General features: G+C 39.2%; 1 protein-coding gene across 1 annotated transcript in view; it reads right to left on the bottom strand.

The window, feature by feature from the left end:
* VPS26A (VPS26 retromer complex component A) overlaps nucleotides 1–3,273 on the bottom strand; it is a 183,307-nt gene extending 180,034 nt beyond the window's left edge. Inside the window, exon 1 of the mRNA XM_057505930.1 lies at nucleotides 3,268–3,273. The gene's annotated coding sequence lies outside the window, so the exon portion shown is untranslated. The remainder of the gene's footprint in view (nucleotides 1–3,267) is intronic.
* Nucleotides 3,274–25,138: the final 21,865 nt, after the last annotated feature.

Below are 25,138 nucleotides of genomic sequence, written 5' to 3'. Positions count from 1 at the left end.
ATGACATTTTTTTGAAAATTACATCATTCATACAATAATTAATAACAAGTGATAATTTATGCATTAAAATTTATTAACAAATGTTTCTAAGTGCTATACCCTGCTGGTGCATGAGGTAACTATAGCATTTGCTAACCACTGTAAAACAAACTTAACTAATAAATTGAAGAGTTGGTCCTCAGTTGCACTGCACTCCGAGCATGGGAGAACTTGACTCCAATTTTAAAATTCCAATGCAAGAAGTTCTATGGTTTCCAGTACTGCATCAGGAAATTCTTAAAAGCAAAGGGAATGTTCCGTGCACTTAGTTTCATGCTGATGCCAAAAAATGCTCTCCTAGCCTTTTTTTTTTTTTCAGTACATATACTGACTTTAGTGCTTTTCCTTCAGTATCCTGACTTTTACACTACCAGTGTGCAAGCAGTAAGAAAATTTGAAAAGCTCAGTATATTAAAAAACATAAGTATATTCACTTTACATAAAAATGAAGTTAGTTTTATTTTTCTCCCACCTACTCACCTCAAGCACTTAGTTTCTTCCAAGCATTTACAGTTTTGTTCCACTGACAGCTAACTAGCTACCAATAGCCTTTCAGTTAGGATTTAAAAGGTTGACAATGAATTTGCACCTACTATGAAGCTGGTTGACAGATAACCCAAAAGTCAACAAACAGGCCCATAACACCCAATATTATCAGAAGGCCATGCACTGTTTGAAGACTAATTTTTTTTTTTTAATTCTTCAACCAAAAGCTTACAGAACTATCACTGTTAGAAATGTGAAAAAGTATCATTTTGATGGCGGGGAAGGAAGGAAAGAGAAAGTGAGCAGGAGAAAACAGTGGCATAATAATGGAAATCCTATGTGCTGACAGAGAATAAATAAAATGAAAGAGAAACGACAGGAAAAAATATGAGGACAGAAACTGAAGGAAAAATTTGTAGGTCATCACTAAGACTGACAAGCCCAAGGTGGGCGCTTCCAAACAGCAAAAGAACGCATTTAATATAATGTACGAGAGCAGGGGGAGGAGTGAGGACTTGCACACAGGAGCACACAGCACAGCTGCCGGAAGGGAGGCATCACCGAGAACCCAGCCGTGCAGATGCCCTCAGTTAACCTGGTCATGTAACCTGCATCACTTCTTCGGTAGACAATGACACAAAAAGGGAACCACAAAGAGCAAAAGCTGGCAGTGTCCAACTTAAGGAGAGTCCAAGAAGAGTTCCCCTGCTCAGAGACTTAAGAAATCCAATTTGTACTGGAATAACTCAATAATGGGGACAGATGTGTCATAACTAAATACTGAATCATGCAACTAAAACAAAACCCTTTCTGTGGTTCTACATGCCAAGCAGCTAATGTAGGTCAAAGGAAAGGAAAATAATGTGTTTTACAAGGTGAACGCTCTTATCTGTATTAGATATATTTCTTAATAAACCAGCTTTCTCATGTACGTAGACTTCTATAAGCTTATGGTTAATGTGAACTTGCTTTTGAGAGAATGACCTATACTTGTGGGGTGACACTGATAACATGTGTCTGATCTACAAAGCTGAGAGCAAACGTAAAGGTAAAATCTACTTTGAATCGACTCTCAGTTGGCTATCTGCTAGCCAGTCAACTAACTAGCCAGCCTCTTTTGGTAATGCACTGACTCTGCCATGCATTTTAATTAACCTGCAACAAAACCCCAGGGTTCTTAGAAAACAATTATTCCAAGAGCTAGTACTCTTCTAGGGAAGCTTGCAGTACGAAGAAAAATGAACTATTAAGGATCATACAAATAATGCCTCAAGTTTTCATTCAACAGATAAGCACAGAGGATATGATCAGTAAGCAAAAATTTACTGACAGGTGGAGGGCATAAGAAATCACACACACAGACAGAACAATGACCAGAAGTGCTAAATAAATGGTGCAACAAAAGCTTATAAAAGGGGTAAATGAAAGTCAAGAAAGGTTTCTCTGAAAAAGTGAAAAGTAAAGTAGAAGTATGAAATGTAATAATGAGAGGAAAAAGAGCTTCGGGTAAAAGGAACACCATGTGCAAAGGATCTATAGGGTACTGTGCTAGACAGTGGAGGAAGACCAGTGCGGCTGAAGCACAGAGACTGAGGAGGATGTGGTATGTATGACACAAGGGGAGAGACTGGCCTTATTTAGACTGCTCTTCACCAAAACCAACGGAGCTACCACCTAGGTTTCAAGAAAGGGGTGGGGAGGTCACATGATCAGATTTATGTTTTGAAGACAGCACTGCAGCTGCACTAGAGAGATCAGATTAGAGGTAGTGAAGAGTCAAGGAAAATAGCTGGAAGTTGGTGGGAGATACAACCTAGAGTAGGATTAGGGTGGTGAGTAAACAGTAATGCAGAGATCTGAAAGATAATAGTGAATTTGGACTTTTTCAGATACATTTCTTTCCCTTGAAGTTAATTATTTTGCCAATTTTCTATGACACATTCTCTTTAATTTTCATGAACTATTTTACAGTAATGACATTAGCTGTTTTGTCAAACTGCTGTATTTCTTTTTTCTAATTGGTTGTCCAATTTTTTTCCTTTGGCATATTCTTCAGTTTTTCTGTAGATGTATCAGTATTTTTTTCCCTTTGTAGTTTTCCTTTCATTTATTTTCAATTTCAACACCTTCCCTCCTCTCCACTTTTTTCTTTCTTCCCCTCCACCTTCATACTAGAACATAAAAAATTTGCTTCAGTGTAGGATGTGTATAGTTCATTCAGACATCCAGCAAACATTTACAGAGCACCTACGTTGTAGGGGAAAGACATACACACAAAACAGAGAAACAGGTACAAGTGTTTCCAAAGTAGAAAGCACTCTGGCTGCACACAGAACAGACACCTCGCCCAGACTGAGGAGAATTAGTCAAGATTCCCTGAAGGTCAAATTTTAACTGTTCTGAAGGGGCCTGGAAACTAAGTGCAAGAAGAAAAAGCCTTAAATGAAGAATGGTAAATGACTATCACTCCTACTCTCGGAGTCATTTCAGAATTGAATGGGAAGCTCACTAGCATTTTTCATGAATTCCCAGGGATATCATTCCAGGTAAGGTCTCAGACTACCTCAGAGGTAATCTAACGGTAAAAGCCCCACAAATGTTTTCTGGAACTAGCACACAAGCTTAATGTATGCTTATGAACATATACTAAATGCCCCCACAGGTTCCCCTTTCAATATATTTAAAATGAAATCTAGGCTTAAAACCTAGCAGCAAAGCAATTAACATATTTCAGTTTTATTTCCTACTTCACCCCACAAGTTCCCATCAATGGACAGTTATCTCTCCCTATACCTTCCAAGAGGCTTCCTATTGCCACCTCTTCTCTGCTTATTCCAGTCCCTCTGCCTGGAATGCCCTCTTCCCCTTCCCTAATCACCAACTGCGATTCCTTAAAAGCCAAGAACAAATATCACTCACCTCATTTTGCTCTGGGCATTATTAGATATCATAGGTGGATGTTTCTTACCCTTTCCTATCTGAGCATGGCTTGCATGACTACTGAAAGGGTGTCATACACAACTACATAAAGTATGAACAGTGACTTACTCACGGGCAGACACCTTCACACCCACTGAATAAAGATAACAAAAAATTTCTTTTGCTGTAGCTGTGAGATCCTCATTTGACTCTTGTTCTCCCAGATTACTTTAGGTCTTCAGATGACTTATGACTCCCTAGAAGAGAAGCGGCAACTGGAAAGACGATAGGCACAGAAAGGGTAGCCTACTGATATTGACACGTTATGGTGGAGGTGATGAGAGCAAATGCCTGATTCAGGGCTGGATTTACGAATGAGAAAGAGAACTGGATACAGCACGCGTAAACAGTTTTCTCTGAAAATTTCGGTGTGAATGGAGAGAAGATATGCGGCAAATGAACACACAGTTATAAACGATACTGTCTCAAGCAAGACCAGCCGTGTGTCAGGAATACCCACGGGTCTCAATCCCGCCCTCTCCTTCCGGCGGCCAGGAAAGGCACGTAACTGCGGAATGGCAGTTTATTAACTGTTCCACCGCGCGCCTCACGGACTCCAGTCAACACAGCTCTCACGACCTTGGGAGGAAAGCACCACGAGCTTCGTGTACAGACAAGGGCACCGGATACAGAGACTGAACCATCTCCCCAAAGTCCCACACACAGAAACCCACGGGGCCTCGGTGCCAGACACACGTCCCTCGCCGCGGCCGCCTGCAGACTGGGGGGCGGGGGGGCGTTCCCGCCAACGCCCTGCGCGCCCCGGGAAACCCGCCCGCAGCCGCGCTCCCCGCCCTCGCTCCGCGCCAGACCGAGCGCCTGCCGGAGGGACCCAGAGGGGCCTTCCGAGGCCCGAAAAGGCCCCCGGACGGCGGCACTTACCCCGTTACTGAGGCTCGGAGTCCCCGCCAGGACACGAAGGGTCAGGAGAGGCCGCTGCCGCCGCCACCGCCGGCACGTGAACCGCATTGGCCGGACTGCGGCAGCGTGGCCACGCCCCCGCACGGGAGGCCCTTTAGTCCAAAACTCGTCTGCAGGCGGCTTCGGCCGACGCCTGAGGAAAAGCGAGACCAGCTCCGACGCGAAGAGCGGTACTGAGGAGAACCACTTCCGGAGCAGAGGGCCACGCGCCGGAACTGCGCGCTCCTGTGGAACCAGGGCTCCGGCCGGCGCCCCAGAGGGCGCGGTGCCCGCACTACCTGCGCTCTGGAGGTGTTCAGGATGCTCACCTTATTATACTCGTTTGTAGACATGGCCCAGTTTTGGAAGAACATTGGCTTTGTGTCCCAATGTGGATGAGGGAGCTTTGATAGAAGGACTGAGTGACCAATCTTTGTGCCGAGTTTATCTAGTGTTTGTGATGATTCCTGCCCTTCTAACGACTACGCCTTATCGCCAGCCTTACATTATAGCTCAGCCTCGGACATACTCTTCTGCACACTGTAAGATTTAAATGTAGATGGTAAATGCTTAAAGCAAGACCGGGATGTACGTTTACTGTTGCCTGTGGAAATGTCTGCTTTGAAGGAATAGCCTGCAGGAGAGGAGGCATAAGGAAGTGAATCTGAATTAGAAAATTTATTAATAGTTAACACCTGGTTTAAGTGAGTGTTGAAATGCATCAAGCACAGGGACAATCACTTTGCATGAATTGTCTCCAAAATATTCATAGATATCCGGTGAGATATGAACTATTACTATGATTTTACAGATGTGGAAATGGACTTCGCAGGAGCCAACTGTTTTATTTAGCCAGAGTTGCCCAGCTAGGGCTGATCACTGCTGCAGGACTCCAGGCTGGTTACATGGTTGGCGAGGCCCACTACAAAATGAAAATACAGGAACCCTAATTCAGAAAGTGGGAAAAATGTCTTCTTTTTTCCGTGGTGTCTTGGTGTGTAATGTGTTTTTATTTGGCATTAAATCTGGAGCTCCTCAAGCACAGGAATACTAATGGGGCTCATGTAGACCCTCAACTGTGCCTGGGACCCCTGCCGCAGGACTTAGAGACATGGGTACTGGAACAAGAGGACGGTAGTTTCTGGGCGAAGACCCGGAGGTGGGAAGTCCGAGAACCCAACTGGGAGGATGTGGGAGGCAGGACACCACATGACCTGAAACCAAGACCTTGACAGGTTTTCCATTGGCCTCCTACAAAACTCAGAATTCAGATAAAATTATTAAGAGTTTCAAGACTGTGGTGAAAGCACATTTAAGCCAGTCCCTCTTATGACACTCTAAGAAGACAGCCCTGTGCGGAGCCCATGTTCATTTGTGATTCTGTTTTTAAATTATATGAACTCAGACTTTTATTTGGATTGGTATTCTTTTAGTTTAATGTGTGATTTGGGTACAAATAGCTTAATGGCTTCTTCCTGTTTGACTAGTGTCACATAAAGGTAGTTTTTGCCATTAATAAATCATACACTGAATTGTAATTGTCTCCTTATTCATCTACTTCCCATCGTTAAAACTGAGCTCTTGGAGTGTAGGGGCTTTTAACCCAGGTGGGTCATAGGCACAACATACAAAAATACATAGGAAAAGACATCTTAAAGACAAATGTTGAGCTTTATGGAAAATGCTTCTCCTGTTTGGGAGAGAGGTGTTAAAAAAAATTAATTCCATATTGCTTCGTGTACTCTTCATGTTCTGTCTACACATGCCACAGGCTCTGCAGTACTTTCTCTTGAGCACTCCTCTCCTTCTCCAACACCTCATTTTCCAGCCACCACAGTGTCCTTGAGCTCAGCACAGTTGTTTTCTACCTTTCCATAGGCCAAGCTGTCTCCTTGGCCTGGGATGCCCCCTACCACATCTGGGTTCTCAAGGGTTACTTTTCAAGACCAGGTCAAATTCCACCCATCCTTTTTGAGAATCTTATTCATAGCCCCAAACCAAGTTAATTTTTATCATCAGCAGTTCATTCTTATATTGTTTACAATAGTCTAATTTGAAATTTATTTTGTACTATTTTTTTTTACATTATAAGCTCTCAACAACCTTAGATAGTCATTTTTAAAACAACGAATAGTTTTTCACTGTCTCTTGTGTGTTATTTCCAGGTCAGTCTATTTCCTCCTTTTGGTGCTACAATCTCAAAATTTATTTTCATTCCTTACAGAGATGATTCTACTAGTCTGCTCTCATTAAGCTATGCACATTTCCTCTACTAATAATAATGTATTAATCAGGTTAAGTTTCTCTAGAAGGCAACACATCAGAGCCCACCTCTACATTTTATTCTTGAAGGACTGATCTGGATCAGTTAAATGCTGTCAGATAAATCAGATAATGAAACTATTACCATTAAAAGCATCTAGTGTGAGACTGTTTCTCCTTTTTATTACAGTGTTCCAATAAGTGGAAGTAAGGATCCACCAGTATGTTCAGTGGGGGCTCAGGTTTTTTAATTTCAGTTTTCTGAAGAGTTTCTCAAATCCTACTTTATGTGTCTGCTTGGTTGCATAACAAAATATCACAGACTGGGTAGCTTAAACAACATAAATTAATTTTCTTTCAGTTCTGGAGGCTAGAAGTCCAAGATCAAGGTGCTGTCAGGGTTGTTTCTGGTGAGAGCTCTCTTCCTGGCTTGCAGAGGCCACCTTCTTGCTTTGTCCTCATGTGGCCTTTCCAACGTGAGGGTAGAGACTCTAAGATAGAGTCTGAGATGCAGACTCCTCTGGGGACTCCTCTCCCACTTATAAGGATACCCATCCCATTGGATTAGGGCTTTATATTTGTGAATTCGTCTCACTTCCCTACCTCTCTAAAGACTTTTGTCTCCAACAGCTATTACATCAAGAGTTAGAACTTCAATGTGAATTTTGGGCTCACACACTTCAGTCCATAGCACCCACTTTCTTTAGGAAAAGAAAATTACCCCAAAAGTAATCTTTTCCTGACAACTTTTTTTGCACTATCATATTTCACTTTCAAAAATTGTAACCATACATTTCTGGATTACAAGTAAACTCATGGGTGTTTAGCAATCAGAATGAAATTGAGAAGTAGACCCACACATACATTGACAACTGATTTTCAACAAAGTTGCAAAGACATTTCAGTGGGTGAAGGTAGTTTTTTTCAAAAATTGTTCTAGAACTATTGGACATCCACATGAAAAAAATTTGACATTGACTCATATCTCACACCAATACAGAAACAATTTTAAAAGGATCATACCCCTAAATGTAAAACTTAAAGCTATAATACTTCTAGAGGATAACATAGGACAAAATCATTGTGACCTAGAGTTCAGTAAAGATTTCCTGGATATCAGAACAAAAACAGAATATATATGTAAAGATACATTAATAAATTAGACTGAATCAACATTAAACTTCTACTCTTCAAAAAACACTCTTAAGAGAGTAAAAAGAGAGGCCACACATGGAAAGAAAAATGTTTCAAATAATGTTTTATAAAGGACTCTTATCTACAATATATAAAGAACTCTCCAATCTCAATAAGTAAAAAAACAACTCAATAAAAAAATAGGCAAAATATCTGAACAGATACATCACCAAAAAAGATATGTAGACAGTGAACAAATTCATGGAAACATATTCAATATCATCATTAGGGGAGTGCAAATTAAAATCACAGTATGATATCATTATACAACAATAAGAATAGTTAAAAAGTCTGATCGTATCAAGTGCTGGTGAGGATGTGGAGCAACTGGAACTCTCCAGCATCATTTGTGCACATGGAAAATGGTACAATCACTTTTTTAGAAAGAGTTCAGGAGTTTCTTAAAGTATGCATTCAACACCCATATGATCTAGGCTTTCTCCTCTGAGAGCAATAAAGAAATGAAACCATAAGTCCATATAAAGACTTGTACATAAATGTTCAGAGGAGGTTCTTTTGTAATAACTCCAAAATATAGAAAAAAATTCATTACCATTTAATAGAAAAAGGAATAATCTGTGGTTTATACCAGACAGACAACAAACCAACAATCAGAAATTAGAAACCATGATATACACTACAATATGGATATATTTCAAAATAATTATACCAAGAGAATCCAGACAAAAGGAGTACATACTGTATTATTCCATTTATGTAAAAGTCTAGAAAATGCAAACTAATGTATAGTAACAACAAATAGATCAATGGTTGTCTGAGGACATTGGAAGGAAGGACTGAATGACTGGAGAGAGAAATTACTAAAGTTCATCAGGAATCTTTGGGGGGTGATACATTATCTTGATTTCAAGGATGATATAACATTATATACTTATATCAAAATATACCAAGCTGTGTACTTTAATTTTTGCAGTTTATTCTTTCAGTTACACCTCAGTCAAGCTATTAAATATATACACTTACCATTGAACTAGTAATTCTACTTCTAGAAAAATATGTAACAGTTCTATTGGTTCAAATTAATGATTCATATATATAAGGATATTCATTACATAAGTATGTGTAATAACAAAAGATTGGAGGCAAGTTGTCCATCAACACATAACTGATTAATGGATACATTAAGAAGAATAACCAGCTATTTATTTACTGGAATGGAAGGCTCTTCATAATAAATTGTTTAATGAGTAATTCAAGTGGCATTACACTATAGTATAATGAAGTATAGTAAAAAAGAAGATTCACAGGAGTGATCTTGAAATGACATGGAGCAATGTCTTAAATTACATGTTAAGTAAGGTAAGTAGGTGACATTGGAGGCTTTGAAGTAGGGTAAAATTTAATCAGTTATTGTCTCCCTAATTAACTATTCTCCTTAACAGTCTGATTTATGAAAAAAGTTTTGGTGGTTGAAAGGTCTGAGCTCAGTATCCATCTACCACTAAATAACCTTAACACAAGAGTTGAATTTTCTAATATAACATTTTTTATTTTAAATGTGGGAGTAACAATTCCTATCTCTTAGATGTTTAGGATAAAATGTTTAAACAGTCTGCATTCAAGTTGCTCTACTGCAACTTGCTCCACTTAAAATGTTTAGAATTCAATGGATGGTTTAACCACACAGCTGGTTACACAAGTCAGAAGTTACACATCTCCTTGATGCACCCATTTGTCCAACTCACCAATGTTGTGCTTCTGATTCTTTCAAATCCATTTATTCTCTCAGTCTTTACTATCAACCAAATAGTATAGGATACTTTATTCTCTTACTTGGACTATTACAATGATCTCCTAAGTATTTTGCATGTATCCATACAGCCTGCTTTATCCCAATATGTACTCTGTGTGATACATAACCACAGGGACATTTTTTTAAGGCAAATCTTATCATAGCCTCTCTTTCCTTAAAATACTTCTCATGCATCAAAGGCTCAAGGCAAATGACTACCATCCTTACCCTGGCTTCAAATTCTGCATGTTTTGCCCTTCTTTACCTCTCACCCTATACATTGTTTCATGTGTCCCTTTATTTTCTGTTCTTGACCTTCATATTTCCTTATTTACATGGCATACTACTTATGAACCCTGGGCAATAAACCCTATTAACTGCTGCACTCTAAAATACTCCACAATGGACCCATTCTTAGACTAGAAAGGTACTCCTCTGATGGTTCACTTGTCTCATAAATTGCATGAGAGCTTTCCAAAGCTCCTTTATAGTTCAGGGTAGTTTAGGACTCTCCCATCCAACCTCTTGTCCCTCACTCTTTCATGCTGAAGGAGTTTGTGGTCTAAGATTCTACAAGCCTCCTGTTTTTCTACCCAATTTTTCTTTCCCCACAAGTGTTTGGCCCCTAATGACTTCTTAGGTCTGGTCTGAAAACTGGGTAAGAATTGAGCAAGTAGGAAGTGTCCAGTGGCCCCAGAGTAGGTAGAAGACATATGCAAGGACAGTAAGCAGCTGGAGACCAGCTGCTTGAACAAATGGAGTACAGCCTTTCACTGTGCCTGAGCTCAAATATTTCTTATTGAGAAGCACTTTGTGCATTTCCTAAGGAGCTTGTGTTCTTTTAAGTATTTATTTTTCTTTGTTTCTCATTCTTCCTCTATGGGAAAAATGGTGGCATCTTTAACTTTTCTCATTGTGTAAATGGCCAGTATTCAAAATTTGGTTGGGTTGTCAGCAAACCTCTGAAATAAATCTCAACAGCATCTTCCCCAAGATCAGGTCCCTCAGTGTAGATTGATATTTGGAAAGCCACAAAACCAGAATGGACAGCAATATCAAGATCAAGATGACAAGATACAAGACAGGAAAGTCTCAGACTCCAAGGAAATTAAATGGGCAATGACATGACTTGATCTTGAGGAAGAACAGGTTGGCTCTTACCCTTACAGGTGCTCTTTCTTCAGGTAAAAAATACAAGACAAATATATGCTGCTTCAAGAAAAACACGATAAATACAAAGATATGGATAGATTAAAAGTAAAAGATGTGAAAAATACACCATAATGAAAAAAAGCTAGAGTGACTGTATCAATATAAGGCAAAACAGGTGCCATAGGAAATCATATCACCAGAGATGAGGTAGGTCAATTCATCAACAGTATTTAGCTAATCCAAAATGTTTGTGGACCTGTTAACAGAGCTTCTCCATAAATGCAAGAACAACTGACAGATCAGTGAAGAGAAAGAGAAAAATCCACTATTCCGTTGGAGGTATCATATCCTTTTCTCAAAAATTAATAGAATGGGTAGAGAAAAAATCAGTAAGGATCTAGAAGACTCAAAGAACACCATCAACCAACTTAACTGAATCTACATTTATAGAACAAATAACCTAAGGACCTAACCAAATAATCATTCCTTTCAACTACACACAGAATGTATGCCAGGATAGGTCATATGCTGACCATTAAAAGCAAGATGCAAAATTTTAAAGTGGATTAAGCCATTCTAAGTTTCTCTCTGTACTAATTAAGTTAAATTAGGAATCACTAATCGAAGATGTCTGAGAAGTCCCCAAATATTTGAAAACTAAACAAAACACTTAGGTCAAAGAAGTAATCTAAAAGAAAATTAGAATATATGTGCTAAGACTAGTCTGTGCCAAAGGAATCAGACACACTACCTTTATCTAGCTTAAGACAGAGTAGGGGAGGCAGATCTCAATCAATAATTCATACAATTACAAGTTATCTATGCCATGAAAGGAAAGTATATTGTGTATTTAAAGGGTGATATTATATACCAAGAGGACAGTGGATATGGTCAGGGAAGTCATCTATGCGTGATGTATTCTTAAAGTGCTAAACAAAGACTAAGTAAAGCTTAAATAGACAAGGTAGGGTGTCAAATAGTGTGTTGAATTTCTGAGAGGATGAAATGTATAAAGAATGTGTTCAAAGCAATAAACTTCTAGATTTGGGGGAAAAAAGTCACCACGATGCCTGGATTATAGCTTAAAAGGAGGAGTTTAGTACAAGAAATATTTTAATACACTCAACAACTTATACATCAGGCATAGAATGTGGAGGTTGTCCCAAATATTAGAGGCCCAAATATTGCAAGCTAAGATAGTAGAAGTGACATTATAAGATTTGCATTTCAAACAGATCATCCTTGCTACTCTGTGAGGAATGGATTAGAAAGATGAAAAGTAAAGGTATCCAAACCATTTAGGGACATCTTCCACCATTCGAGGAAGAGCTAATAAATGTCAACTTGCACAAACATGCAGGCAATTAAGGAGGCAAGTGAACAGTACCTGTGTCCCTGGTACACTCCTGCATTAATCCCTCATCGATTTATTCATTAAAATAAGCTCTACCAAGTTCCTTCTGTGTACAAAAAAAGAGTAAAATTTTCTCCCTGAAGATGTTCACTGTATATTTGAAAGATGCCATCAATATCTTTTCTTGTGATTATCATCAAATGCTTCTCTCTAGTGTATCATCACAGCCTAATTGGATTGAACAGACTCGATTGTGACTTGAACAACAAAATACTTTCCTGAGATAATTATAATGGTAAAACATACAGAAATAGCTATTTTTATTGTGTGTATGCAAAAAAAAAAACCCTCTGGTTTAAGTATAGAACTTCATCTTTTATCCTTAAGTATTTAAGAAAAAGTTACAAATTCTGTCTCTGCAGTGGAATCTGTGTATCTGAAGGCTGAGGTCTACGTTTAGTCTAAATTGTATTGCTTGCTAATAATTTGAATGAAATTAATTTATTAAACAATAATTAAGTTCTGTGGTATTTTGCAGCATTAAATTATTTTCCTCCTATGAACATATATTAATTTCAAAATACTTATTTACTTCCTACTATATGAGGTGTTTTGCTCAGAGCTCATTTAATTAAACTCTGTTTAATCTTCCATTGAATCATATCATAAGAAAACATGTTGGGGTACTGGGACTAGACCAACATAGAGCAAAGTTTATCTAGAGTCTATTGATTGAATTTGGGATTGAGCTGCCAGCTGAACCTTCATCTTCTCTGAGCCAAAGGTATGAGGGGATTCCACATGCGATCTCTGAGTTTCATTCATTGCTAGTTAGATGTAAGATTGAATGCCCTTCATAATGCACCTTTTTAATGACTTACATTTTCCTTCAGCTATATTTTTTTGATATATGCACCTTTTTAATGACTTACATATTTCCTTCCTCGCTTTTCTAGACCTTGGCTCTCCATAATGTTTTGGGCTGCTATTATGTTTCCTTTTCCTTTGATGTAACCACTTATCCTATCTGATCCTACAGCCTCTCTCTGCACTTTATCTTGACCATGTGTTCTGTTCCATGGTCTACTTTTCTACTACATTTGCTGTGTTGGATCCTTACAGTCCAAGTATAAATTGCTGTCTGAATTTCGTACTGCTAAATAGAGCTCCCTTGGATATAAAAGAACTTGCATTTATCACTGACCTCCAGCTCTTGCTCCACCTCTCTGAAATCATTTTCATTAAACTAGTCTTTTTTTTTTTAATTTTATTTTGGTATCATTAATCTACAATTACATGAAGGACATTATGTTTACTAGGCTCCCCCCTTCACCAAGTCCCCCCAACATACCGTTCACAGTCACTGTCCATCAACATAGTAAGATGCTGTAAAATCACTACTTGTCTTCTCTGTGTTGCACAGCCCTCCCCATGCCCCCCCCAACACTATACATGTTAATCGTAATGCCCCCTTTCTTTTTTCCCGCCCTTATCCCTCCCTTCCCACCCGTCCTCCCCAGTCCCTTTCCCTTTGGTAACTGTTAGTTCATTCTTGGGTTCTGTGCTTCCGCTGCTGTTTTGTTCCTTCAGTTTTCTTTTGTTCTTATACTCCACATATGAGTGAAATCATTTGGTACTTGTCTTTCTCCGCCTGTAAACTAGTCTTTTTACCAGCTCTGGTCCTGTCATCATGTTGGGTCTTGTTCACTTTCTTGAGCCCCATGTTGCTAACCAATATGATAATGTCCTGGTGAAATCCTTCTAACCATCTGAGTTTTACACTATGCCAGACAGTAACTACAATGATAAAATATGTTCCCAGCCTGGGGCAAATAACCTTTAAAGCCAAAATCAGCCAAAGGGAGAAATAGAGTGGGAGAAACCCATTTATTGCTTACAAGCAGTTATCTACTTGCCCATCTGCTTGCCCATGTCTTTTGCAACCTGGCTGCAAAAAGGGCCCCACCAAACCTCTCTGGTCCAGATCTGCCTTTGTTCGCCTTGTAATCACTTATTGATATGGAGATGAACTGCTTCTCTCCACCCCTTGGAAACACATTGTTTCGGAGATGCACTAAGGCCAGGCAAAAGAATGTTGAAATATTGCAGATGGAGATTCTGGAAATAGTGCAATTTTACCCACACAGACTTAAAATACAATTCAGATAAATACATTAAATTTCCACATTTCAGTATCTTGTACGTCAGTTGTTTTTAAATCTATCTGTGCCCATATAGGGTTATATATCCCGTTAAGAATCTAATGAGAATTTTGGACACTCTTAAGAAAAAAGTACATGGAGAATTTATTTTGCATTTGGTTCCATGTGTTAGGAAGGAAAGGATTCATCTTGGTGTCACAGGGAAGTCAGATATAGTGAGACAAGAGACCAAAGTCAAGAAAGCCAAGTAAGTTTTAATACACTCTGCATAAAGTAACAGAGCGGGCCTGCCTAAGACAGACAAGCATGGATACTCATTCTGAGGCTTTTATGTGGTTTTGGCAGGGCAGAGAGGTCCTTGATTGACAGCTGTCAGCTGTCTAGGCTTGTTCTGATTGGTGAAATGGGGACAGGGGCTGTGCTGTGCCTGTGCCTCTCATGTTTCTTATCTGGGGGGACCCTGGACATTTCCTGAGTCACTCTTGGACCCTGTGGCTTTATCTGATTAACTCTTTGAGTAATTTCTGGGTTCTATTTGATCAACTCCCTGAGTCATCTTTGGGGGGCCCTTTCTCCTTTTCATCCCACTCATTTCTGTCTTTCTGCCTAACACATGGATCCTCTGAAACCCATCAATACATCCTTAAAAAATCATAAATGAGTTTCATGTCAAATGTCCAGAGACCACCTTTATTAGAAACACCTGAAATGTGGTTTAAAACTGCAGTTTCTTTAACTCTATCAGAGACCTACAATTTCAGTGTTTCTAAAGTGGGAAATCATTATGTTTGACAAGCAATCCTGACACTCTTACATCTATTAGCGTTTACAAATTGCTGTTGTAGTTCCTGAAGTAGTAACCATTTTGACATGTTGAGCACAGGTGGATAGACACAAGGTTTGGAAAAATCTAGAAAATAAATCTCCCTGAAATCAGAAGCAAGTCTGGAACTGACTTTATTAGCAGTGGAACAAACTTGAAAATAATGCAGGATCCATCATATTTACAGAACTCATACTGACCTCGATGAAATTCCCAGGGAAATCCATTGTTAAAAAGACTGGAAAATAGATTTTGAGGTTCCAAGTAATTTGGTTGCTCTAAATACTTAGCATTTCCCTTCATGGTTCAGATTCAGTTTTCCATTACTCAACCTGAAAAGAAGATTATGAGAAAAGTCAAGGGTCAAATAATTGTATCACCACCATAGAGAGACAATGTGATTACTTAACAACCACATGAGAAAAGACAGGCCTCAGCTCTGGCTCACCTGGGTCACCTTGACTACTCTGAGAATTCGTGCACTTTATACAGACCTTTTTAGCCCTTGCACCTTATCTATAAAATGACAGAATGGGTGTCCTGTGTCCCTTCCAAGTCTAACTTTTAGACTATAGGAGACACCTTAACATTTATTTCTGCAATAATGATTCACCAAGCACTCAATAAATTTTGGAACTATTAAAAATGAGAAAGGTATAATTTTCACTTTATTCCTACCTTCATAGATAAACATTCATTAATTTTGAAAGCTGAGATATCTTTTTTTGCCATGTGATCTAATTTTAAAAAGCCTTCTAATCATCTTTTTATTTATATATAGAGTTGTTTGAATAGCTCATCAGATCCACCTTTAATATTGTCATTCAAGTTTAAAAAATATTTTAGTGGTCAACACTAAGTAATCCGTGGGATTCATAATGCACTTCATTTTCTGATATATTTTGATTGTTTGCTGTCTTCTGCAAAATTACAGCTCCATGGAAGCAGGAGGCAGGAGATTCAGTTTGTTTTGCACACTACCTTACCTCTAGTGCTTAGAGCAACTCCTGGCACATAGTGGGTGTTTAATAAATACTGGCAGATGAATGACTCAATGATACATTTATTCCTATTTAAAAGCTGAATGTATCACATTTTTCTCAGAAAATGAGTTTACTATTCAAGTGCTAAAAATCCTGTTATGTTTCCTTTGGACAAAAACCAAAGGCACATTTGAGAGAAAACTAGAGACACAGAGAAATATATTCTATTACTCCCTCTGGATAAGAATAGCACTTCCTGATACAATGAAACATAACATCCTCTTAACTTTTTGCTTCATTAAAGAGGCAGTGGTTGCCACAGGTCTTCCTATCAGAGCCACAGACTGGCTGGTAGGCAGATTGACAGTTTGTATTTCCAGTTGGGGTCTTGTTGCTGGTACTGCCAGTCTACAGTAATGTTTAAGACCATTAGGTGAGTATAGGGAACTTAATTTAATTCTGATATTGTAATAAAATTAATTTTTGATTAAGCATTGTGCTAAATCAGTCATTTTGCTGGTCCTTTGTACTTTTATTTAATCCATGCAACAATACTGAAAGGAAAGTATATTGTGCCCTATAGTATAGTCTCAGGCACACAGGCATTTAAGTGACAAGCCCACAACAATATGAGGATTAAATACCCACCTGGGATCCAAATCCTGAGTTATCTGACTCTGGAGCCCCTACTCTTACTACATGCCAGACTGCTTCCACTTTAATTCTTTGTAGACAAGCCATTACCTACCCGAGGAAGCAATAATTAAGGAAAAGTTACATACATATACAAATACAAAACACAAATGGCCATAATTTTTTGTGCCTTTCTTATTTCATATCCCGTGAAAGAAAATGAATCAGGAGGTAGAATTTTGCAGAGTTCAATTGAGTAGTACTTGAAGCATTTTCTCAGAATCAAGTTATAGAATGACAAAAGCCTGTGAACACAAAGAAGCTTTGACTAGCAGATGAGGACAGAGACACTATGTGGAAGGGTGAGGAACTTCAACAGAGGGCTCAGCGTTCTTAGAACCAAGACAAACAGGTCTCCTGGTATTTCCCATTGGTTCTAGGTAACCATGCTTTTCATATACCAATCCATTACTTTCACTCATACATACTCTGAAATGGACAGGATTAGCATCCCTGTTTCAGAAAAGAATATACAACTGAGAAATTTTAAGTGACAATCTAAACACTCAAAAACCTGCTGGTGGTGACATTAAGATGTGGATGATATGAATGTCCCTGGGAGATTACTGCTTCATGCCAGCCTAAACATAGACCAGGAGAGACAGGAATATTTCATTTGAAAGGGTGTTGAGGAATGATAAGTTATGAGTTATAAAACTCAGTTTCTATTAAGATAATATGATGTAGGAAGTGTTCTGGAAAACTGTGTTGGATGTATTTAGTGTAGTGTCTAGGGTCATTGTTAAATGGATTTAGGAGTCTGGTGGTTGGGAGAAAGACTGGCTATGAAGGCAGTGCCCAGCAGGACTGAGAAGGGAAGAGACAAGTCATGGATGTGCGCATGTTTGCAGTGATGACTTCCGAATATCACTTGTTCACTCATCTGACAAATAGCTCACAAGAATCTATTATATACCTACCTTGTTCTAAGATCTGGGGATATCATTGAAAAGAAATGCCACGTTCTTTAAGGAGTTCATGATACGCTTGAATAAACAAATCAATTACAGAGCCATATGACACAGTCTATGTTAACAGATATCTTTAGATTTTTAAATACTAATTCATGGAAAATCAAATGATTCTGTACAATGTGGATGATGTCTGAGTGAGAGTGACATGAAATATCCAGTAATGTCCAGTCATGGACATGGTTTAATCATGAAAAGTTATTCAACCTTCTCCACATCACAGAACCCTTTCCAGTATTCCCAACCTTACCCTACAGAAGATGCCATCATAAACATTCCAGACATGCTTAGGAATATAGATTTTATCTTCTAGGTAGTGTGACACTACTGAGAAATTTTCAACAGGGGTAAATATATTAGATTTGTGCTTACAAGTAGCACGTAAGTGGTTTGTAGATCATAGATGGGATGGAAATGGGCATGAAAGTTAAATTTGGTGGAGATATGGGCTCAGTTAATGAGGATCTGAGCTAGTTCAGTATAGGTAGAAAGGCTTGAGTGGAAAACAGAAGGCAATGAGAGATGAAATGGAAGGGCATGCTTGCTACTCCTTAATAATCATAGGTGTATACAAAAACAATCATCTCTAAATTCTTTCTCATTTCATTGAATTAGTGTCATTAGCATTAATCATTAGTACAGTGTTTCTGTTAACTATTTCAAGTCTTGAAAATATAATGGCTGAGGTAAGTTACAGAGGGAAAAAAAGAAATTAACACTCACCTGAATCTCCTTTATATTGTGATTCAAAAGGTTATCTACACTTTTTCTTTCTTGTTGAGTGTAAAACGGTCTTGATCTCTGTTGTTGCCTAGACAATCCTGGCTTCCCTTGCTGGCCAGAAGATCCTGGCTTCCCTTGCTCATTAGAAGCCTCTGGATTCCCTTCCTCACTAGATCCTCCTGAATTCCCTTGCAGACTCCCAGGCCGATTGGAATCCCCTGATTCTCCTGGCTGGTTGCCATGGTCATCCTTGCATGTTGCTACCTCCCAGCTTAGTAAATTCCTTCTGTCCCCTTTGAATTTTAGCTTTGCTTGTTCCCTCTAGAATAAGTGAAGATTCTGGACCCTCTTGTAGTTTAAAAACACTTGTTTTCAAAGGTTGGGTTGAAGATACTGGAATATACCATAAACACAAAAATAAAAATGAAGTTATTCAACTTAAAGAATTTAAATCAATAGCATTCATTCCCACAGTACAGTATATATTTAATGCCTCTTTGATTTTTTAACCAAACCTCAAGGCAGAATCTTCCCATTACATCTCATAACCTGAATATTTTAGTCCCTTCATTTTTTTCTTGACCGTATTACACGGTTTCCAAAAATCATGGGATCAAGCAGGCTTGTCTTATTTCTAAATTGGAATCTGAATTATTTGAACTGGGCTTCATACTATCCCAAATTCCTTTTAATGATTTCCTGATGAATCAAGCATGTGCTGTTTAATGCTTATTAAAACCTTCTCCACAACACAGAACCCTTTCCAGTATTCCCAAACTTACCCTACAGAAGATGCCATCATAAACATTCCAGACATAAAAGCTGTCAGGCGTGAGCTCCCCTCTGTACTCTCTTCTCCATCTCTATGCTTTGTGTAGCCAGGTTCTTCTCCCTTGCCCCCATCCTAAAGGCAGCGGTTTCTCTTCTTCAGAACATACTTTCTTTTTCAATCAGCTTTAGGTCCACCATGTTCCATAAAGGCCCTAGCATAAAACAATCAACCATACTCTCTCTGGTGGTTATTCCTTTCTTTAGTGGTCAAACTCGTCAAGGAGATGATAGATATTATCTGACTATTTCTTAAAACCTACATTTCATAACTTTTCTACTGCTTTTCAAGTTTATTTTGGAAGTCTATCCATCACTACACACACACACACACACACATATATATATATATATTATGTATATATACAATTCATATATTCCAAAATGAGAAGCATCTAGAAAACAATGAATAAGAAAATGGAGTGGGGAGGGGCGGAAGATGGCGGCGTGAGTAGAGCAGCGGAAATCTCCTCCCAAAACAACATATATCTATGAAAATATAACAAAGACAACTCTTCCTAGAATAAAGAACAGAGGACACAGGACAATATCGAGACCACATCCGCACCTGCGAGAACCCAGCGCCTCGCGAAGGGGGTAAGATACAAGCCCCGGCCCGGCGGGAGCCGAGCGCCCCTCCCCCAAGCTCCCGGCGGGAGAAGAGTAGGCAGAGCAGGAGGGAGACGGAGCCCAGGACTGCCGAACACCCAGCCCCAGCCATCCGGACCAGAGCGCAGGGCCCTCGATACTGGGAAAACAGGGCAGCAAGAACAGTGAGCGGGCACTGGAGACCGGGTGTCGGAGGACATAAGAAAAGTGCGCGACCATTTTTTTTTTTTTGCTTTTTTGCTCTTTTGTTTTGGCGAGCGCTTGTTGGAAGTCTTAAAGGGATAGGGACCCCAATACTAGGGAAACAGGGCATAAAGACCGGTGAGCAGAGGCCTGAGGCTGGCACCGGAGAATAAAGAAAAACGAACGACCACCTTTTTTTTTTTTAATTAAAAACTTTTTTTTTTAATTTAAAAATTTTTTTCTTTTTTTTTTTTTTTGGTGGTTGTTGTTTTGTTTCGGCGGGTGCTTTCTGGAAGACTTAAAGGGGCAGGGCAGGTCACTTAATCCAGAGGTAGGGAATCCGGGGATCTCTGGGCACCCTAACCCCTGGGCTGCAGGGAGCAGGGAGGCCCCTTACGGAGATAAATAGCCTCCCAGCAGCTCCTGCTCCAACGCGACTCCACCATTTTGGAGTAGCTGCCCGAGCCAGGCCACGCCCACAGCAACAGCGGAGATTAACTCCATAGAAACCGGGCAGGAAGCAGAAACCCTGTCTGGGCGCAGCTGCGCAGCACAAGCCACAAGAGGTCGCTGTTCTCCCAGGAGAGGAGGGCCACAAACCAACAAGAAAGGAAGTCCTTCCAGCCGTCACTCGTCCCAGTTCTGCAGACTCTTCCTATCACCATGAAAAGGCAAAGCTACAGGGAGACAAAGATCACAGAGACAACACCAGAGAAGGAGACAGACCTAACCAGTCTTCCTGAAAAAGAATTCAAAATAAGAATCATAAACATGCTGACAGAGATGCAGAGAAATACGCAAGAGAAATGGGATGAAGTCCGGAAGGAGATCACAGATACCAGAAAGGAGATCGCAGAAATGAAACAAACTCTGGAAGGGTTTATAAGCAGAATGGATAGAATGCAAGAGGCCATTGATGGAACTGAAATCAGAGAACAGGAACGCATAGAAGCTGACATAGAGAGAGACAAAAGGATCTCCAGGAATGAAACAATATTAAGAGAACTGTGTGACCAATCCAAAAGGAACAATATCCGTATTATAGGGGTCCCAGAAGAAGAAGAGAGAGGAAAAGAGATGGAAAGTATCTTAGAAGAAATAATTGCAGAAAACTTCCCCACACTGGGGGAGGAAGTAATCGAACAGACCACGGAAATACACAGAACCCCCAACAGAAAGGATCCAAGAAGGACAACACCAAGACACATAATAATTAAAATGGCAAAGATCAAGGACAAGGAAAGAGTGTTAAAGGCAGCTAGAGAGAAAAAGGTCACCTATAAAGGGAAACCCATCAGGCTAACATCAGATTTCTCAACAGAAACCCTACAGGCCAGAAGATAATGGCATGATATATTTAATACAATGAAACAGAAGGGCCTTGAACCAAGGATACTGTATCCAGCACGACTATCATTCAAATATGATGGTGGGATTAAACAATTCCCAGACAAACAAAAGCTGAGGGAATTTGCTTTCCACAAACCACCTCTACAGAACATCTTACAGGGACTGCTCTAGATGGGAGCACTCCTAGAAAGAGCACAGCACAAAACACCCAACATATGAAGAATCGAGGAGGAGGAACAAGAAGGGAGAGAAGAAAAGAATCTCCAGATAGTGTATATAACAGCTCAATAAGCGAGCTAAGTTAGGCAGTAAGATACTAAAGAGGCTAACCTTGAACCTTTGGTAACCACGAAGTTAAAGCCTGCAATGGCAATAAGTACATATCTTTCAATAGTCACCCTAAATGTTAATGGGTTGAATGCACCAATCAAAAGACACAGAGTAACAGAATGGATAAAAAAGCAAGACCCATCTATATGCTGCTTACAAGAAACTCACCTCAAACCCAGAGACATGTACAGACTAAAAGTCAAGGGATGGAAAAACATATTTCAAGCAAACAACAGTGAGAAGAAAGCAGGGGTTGCAGTACTAATATCAGACAAAATAGACTTCAAAACAAAGAAAGTAACAAGAGATAAAGAAGGACACTACATAATGATAAAGGGCTCAGTCAAACAAGAGGATATAACCATTCTAAATATATATGCACCCAACACAGGAGCACCAGCATATGTGAAACAAATACTAACAGAACTAAAGGGGGATATAGACTGCAATGCATTCATTCTAGGAGACTTCAACACACCACTCACCCCAAAGGATAGATCCACTGGGCAGAAAATAAGTAAGGACACGGAAGCACTGAACAACACAGTAGAGCAGATGGACCTAATAGACATCTACAGAACTCTTCATCCAAAAGCAACAGGATACACATTCTTCTCAAGTGCACATGGAACATTCTCCAGAATAGACCACATACTAGGCCACAAAAAGAGCCTCAGAAAATTCCAAAAGATTGAAATCCTACCAACCAACTTTTCAGACCACAAAGGCATAAAACTAGAAATAAACTGTACAAAGAAAGCAAAGAGGCTCACAAACACATGGAGGCTTAACAACACGCTCCTAAATAATCAATGGATCAATGACCAAATCAAAATGGAGATCCAGCAATATATGGAAACAAATGACAACAACAACACTAAGCCCCAACTTCTGTGGGACACAGCAAAAGCAGTCTTAAGAGGAAAATATATAGCAATCCAAGCATATTTAAAAAAGGAAGAGCAATCCCAAATGAATGGTCTAATGTCACAATTATCGAAATTGGAAAAAGAAGAACAGATGAAGCCTAAGGTCAGCAGAAGGAGGGACATAATAAAGATCAGAGAAGAAATAAATAAAATTGAGAAGAATAAAACAATAGCAAAAATCAATGAAACCAAGAGCTGGTTCTTCGAGAAAATAAACAAAATCGATAAGCCTCTAGCCAGACTTATTAAGAAGAAAAGAGAGTCAACACAAATCAACAGTATCAGAAACGAGAAAGGAAAAATCATGACGGACCCCACGGAAATGCAAAGAATTATTGGAGACTACTATGAAAACCTATATGCTAACAAGCTGGGAAACCTAGGAGAAATGGATAACTTCCTAGAAAAATACAACCTTCCAAGATTGACCCAGGAAGAAACAGAAAATCTAAACAGACCAATTACCAGCAACGAAATTGAAGCGGTAATGAAAAAACTACCAAAGAACAAAACCCCCGGGCCAGATGGATTTACCTCGGAATTTTATCAGACATACAGGGAAGACATAATACCCATTCTCCTTAAAGTTTTCCAAAAAATAGAGGAGGAGGGGATACTCCCAAACTCATTCTATGAAGCTAACATCACCCTAATACCAAAACCAGGCAAAGACCCCACCAAAAAAGAAAACTACAGACCAATATCCCTGATGAATGTAGATGCAAAAATACTCAACAAAATATTAGCAAACCGAGTTCAAAAATACATCAAAAGGATCATACACCATGACCAAGTGGGATTCATCCCAGGGATGCAAGGATGGTACAACATTCGAAAGTCCATCAACATCATCCACCACATCAACAAAAAGAAAGACAAAAACCACATGATCATCTCCATAGATGCTGAAAAAGCATTTGACAAAGTTCAACATCCATTCATGTTAAAAACTCTCAGCAAAATGGGAATAGAGGGCAAGTACCTCAACATAATAAAGGCCATCTATGATAAACCCACAGCCAACATTATATTGAACAGCGAGAAGCTGAAAGCATTTCCTCTGAGATCGGGAACTAGACAGGGATGCCCACTCTCTCCACTGTTATTTAACATAGTACTGGAGGTCCTAGCCACGGCAATCAGACAAAATAAAGAAATACAAGGAATCCAGATTGGTAAAGAAGAAGTTAAACTGTCACTATTTGCAGATGACATGATACTGTACATAAAAAACCCTAAAGACTCCACCCCAAAACTACTAGAACTGATATCGGACTACAGCAAAGTTGCAGGATACAAAATCAACACACAGAAATCTGTGGCTTTCCTATACACTAACAATGAACCAACAGAAAGAGAAATCAGGAAAACAACTCCATTCACAATTGCATCAAAAAAAATAAAATACCTAGGAATAAGCCTAACCAAAGAAGTGAAAGACTTATACTCTGAAAACTACAAATCACTCTTAAGAGAAATTAAAGGGGACACTAACAGATGGAAACTCATCCCATGCTCTTGGCTAGGAAGAATTAATATCATCAAAATGGCCATCCTGCCCAAAGCAATATACAGATTTGATGCAATCCCTATGAAACTACCAGCAACATTCTTCAATGAACTGGAACAAATAATTCAAAAATTCATATGGAAACACCAAAGACCCCGAATAGCCAAAGCAATCCTGAGAAAGAAGAATAAAGTAGGGGGGATCTCACTCCCCAACTTAAGCTCTACTATAAAGCCATAGTAATCAAGACAATTTGGTACTGGCACAAGAGCAGAGCCACAGACCAATGGAACAGACTAGAGAATCCAGACATTAACCCAGACATATATGGTGAATTAATATTTGATAAAGGAGCCATGGACATACAATGGCGAAATGACAGTCTCTTCAACAGGTGGTGCTGGCAAAACTGGACAGCTACAGGTAGGAGAATGAAACTGGAACATTGTCTAACCCCATATACAAAAGTAAACTCAAAATGGATCAAAGACCTGAATGTAAGCCATGAAACCATTAAACTCTTGGAAGAAAACATAGGCAAAAACCTCTTAGACATAAACATGAGTGACCTCTTCTTGAACATATCTCCCCGGGCAAAGAAAACAACAGTAAAAATGAGTAAGTGGGACTATATTAAGCTGAAAAGCTTCTGTACATCAAAAGACACCATCAATAGAACAAAAAGGATCCCTACAGTATGGGAGAATATATTTGAAAATGACGCATCCGATAAAGGCTTGACATCCAGAATATATAAAGAGCTCACACGCCTCAACAAACAAAAAACAAATAACCCAATTAAAAAATGGGCAGAGGAACTGAACAGACGGTTCTCCAAAAAAGAAATACAGATGGCCAACAGACACATGAAAAGATGCTCCACATCGCTAATTATCAGAGAAATGCAAATTAAAACTACAATGAG

This window comes from Manis pentadactyla, chromosome 8 (assembly GCF_030020395.1).
Source record: "Manis pentadactyla isolate mManPen7 chromosome 8, mManPen7.hap1, whole genome shotgun sequence".
In the NCBI taxonomy this organism is placed as follows: Eukaryota; Metazoa; Chordata; class Mammalia; order Pholidota; family Manidae; genus Manis; species Manis pentadactyla.
Note: the sequence above shows the minus strand (reverse complement) of the source record. Positions and strands in the feature narration are given on the sequence as shown.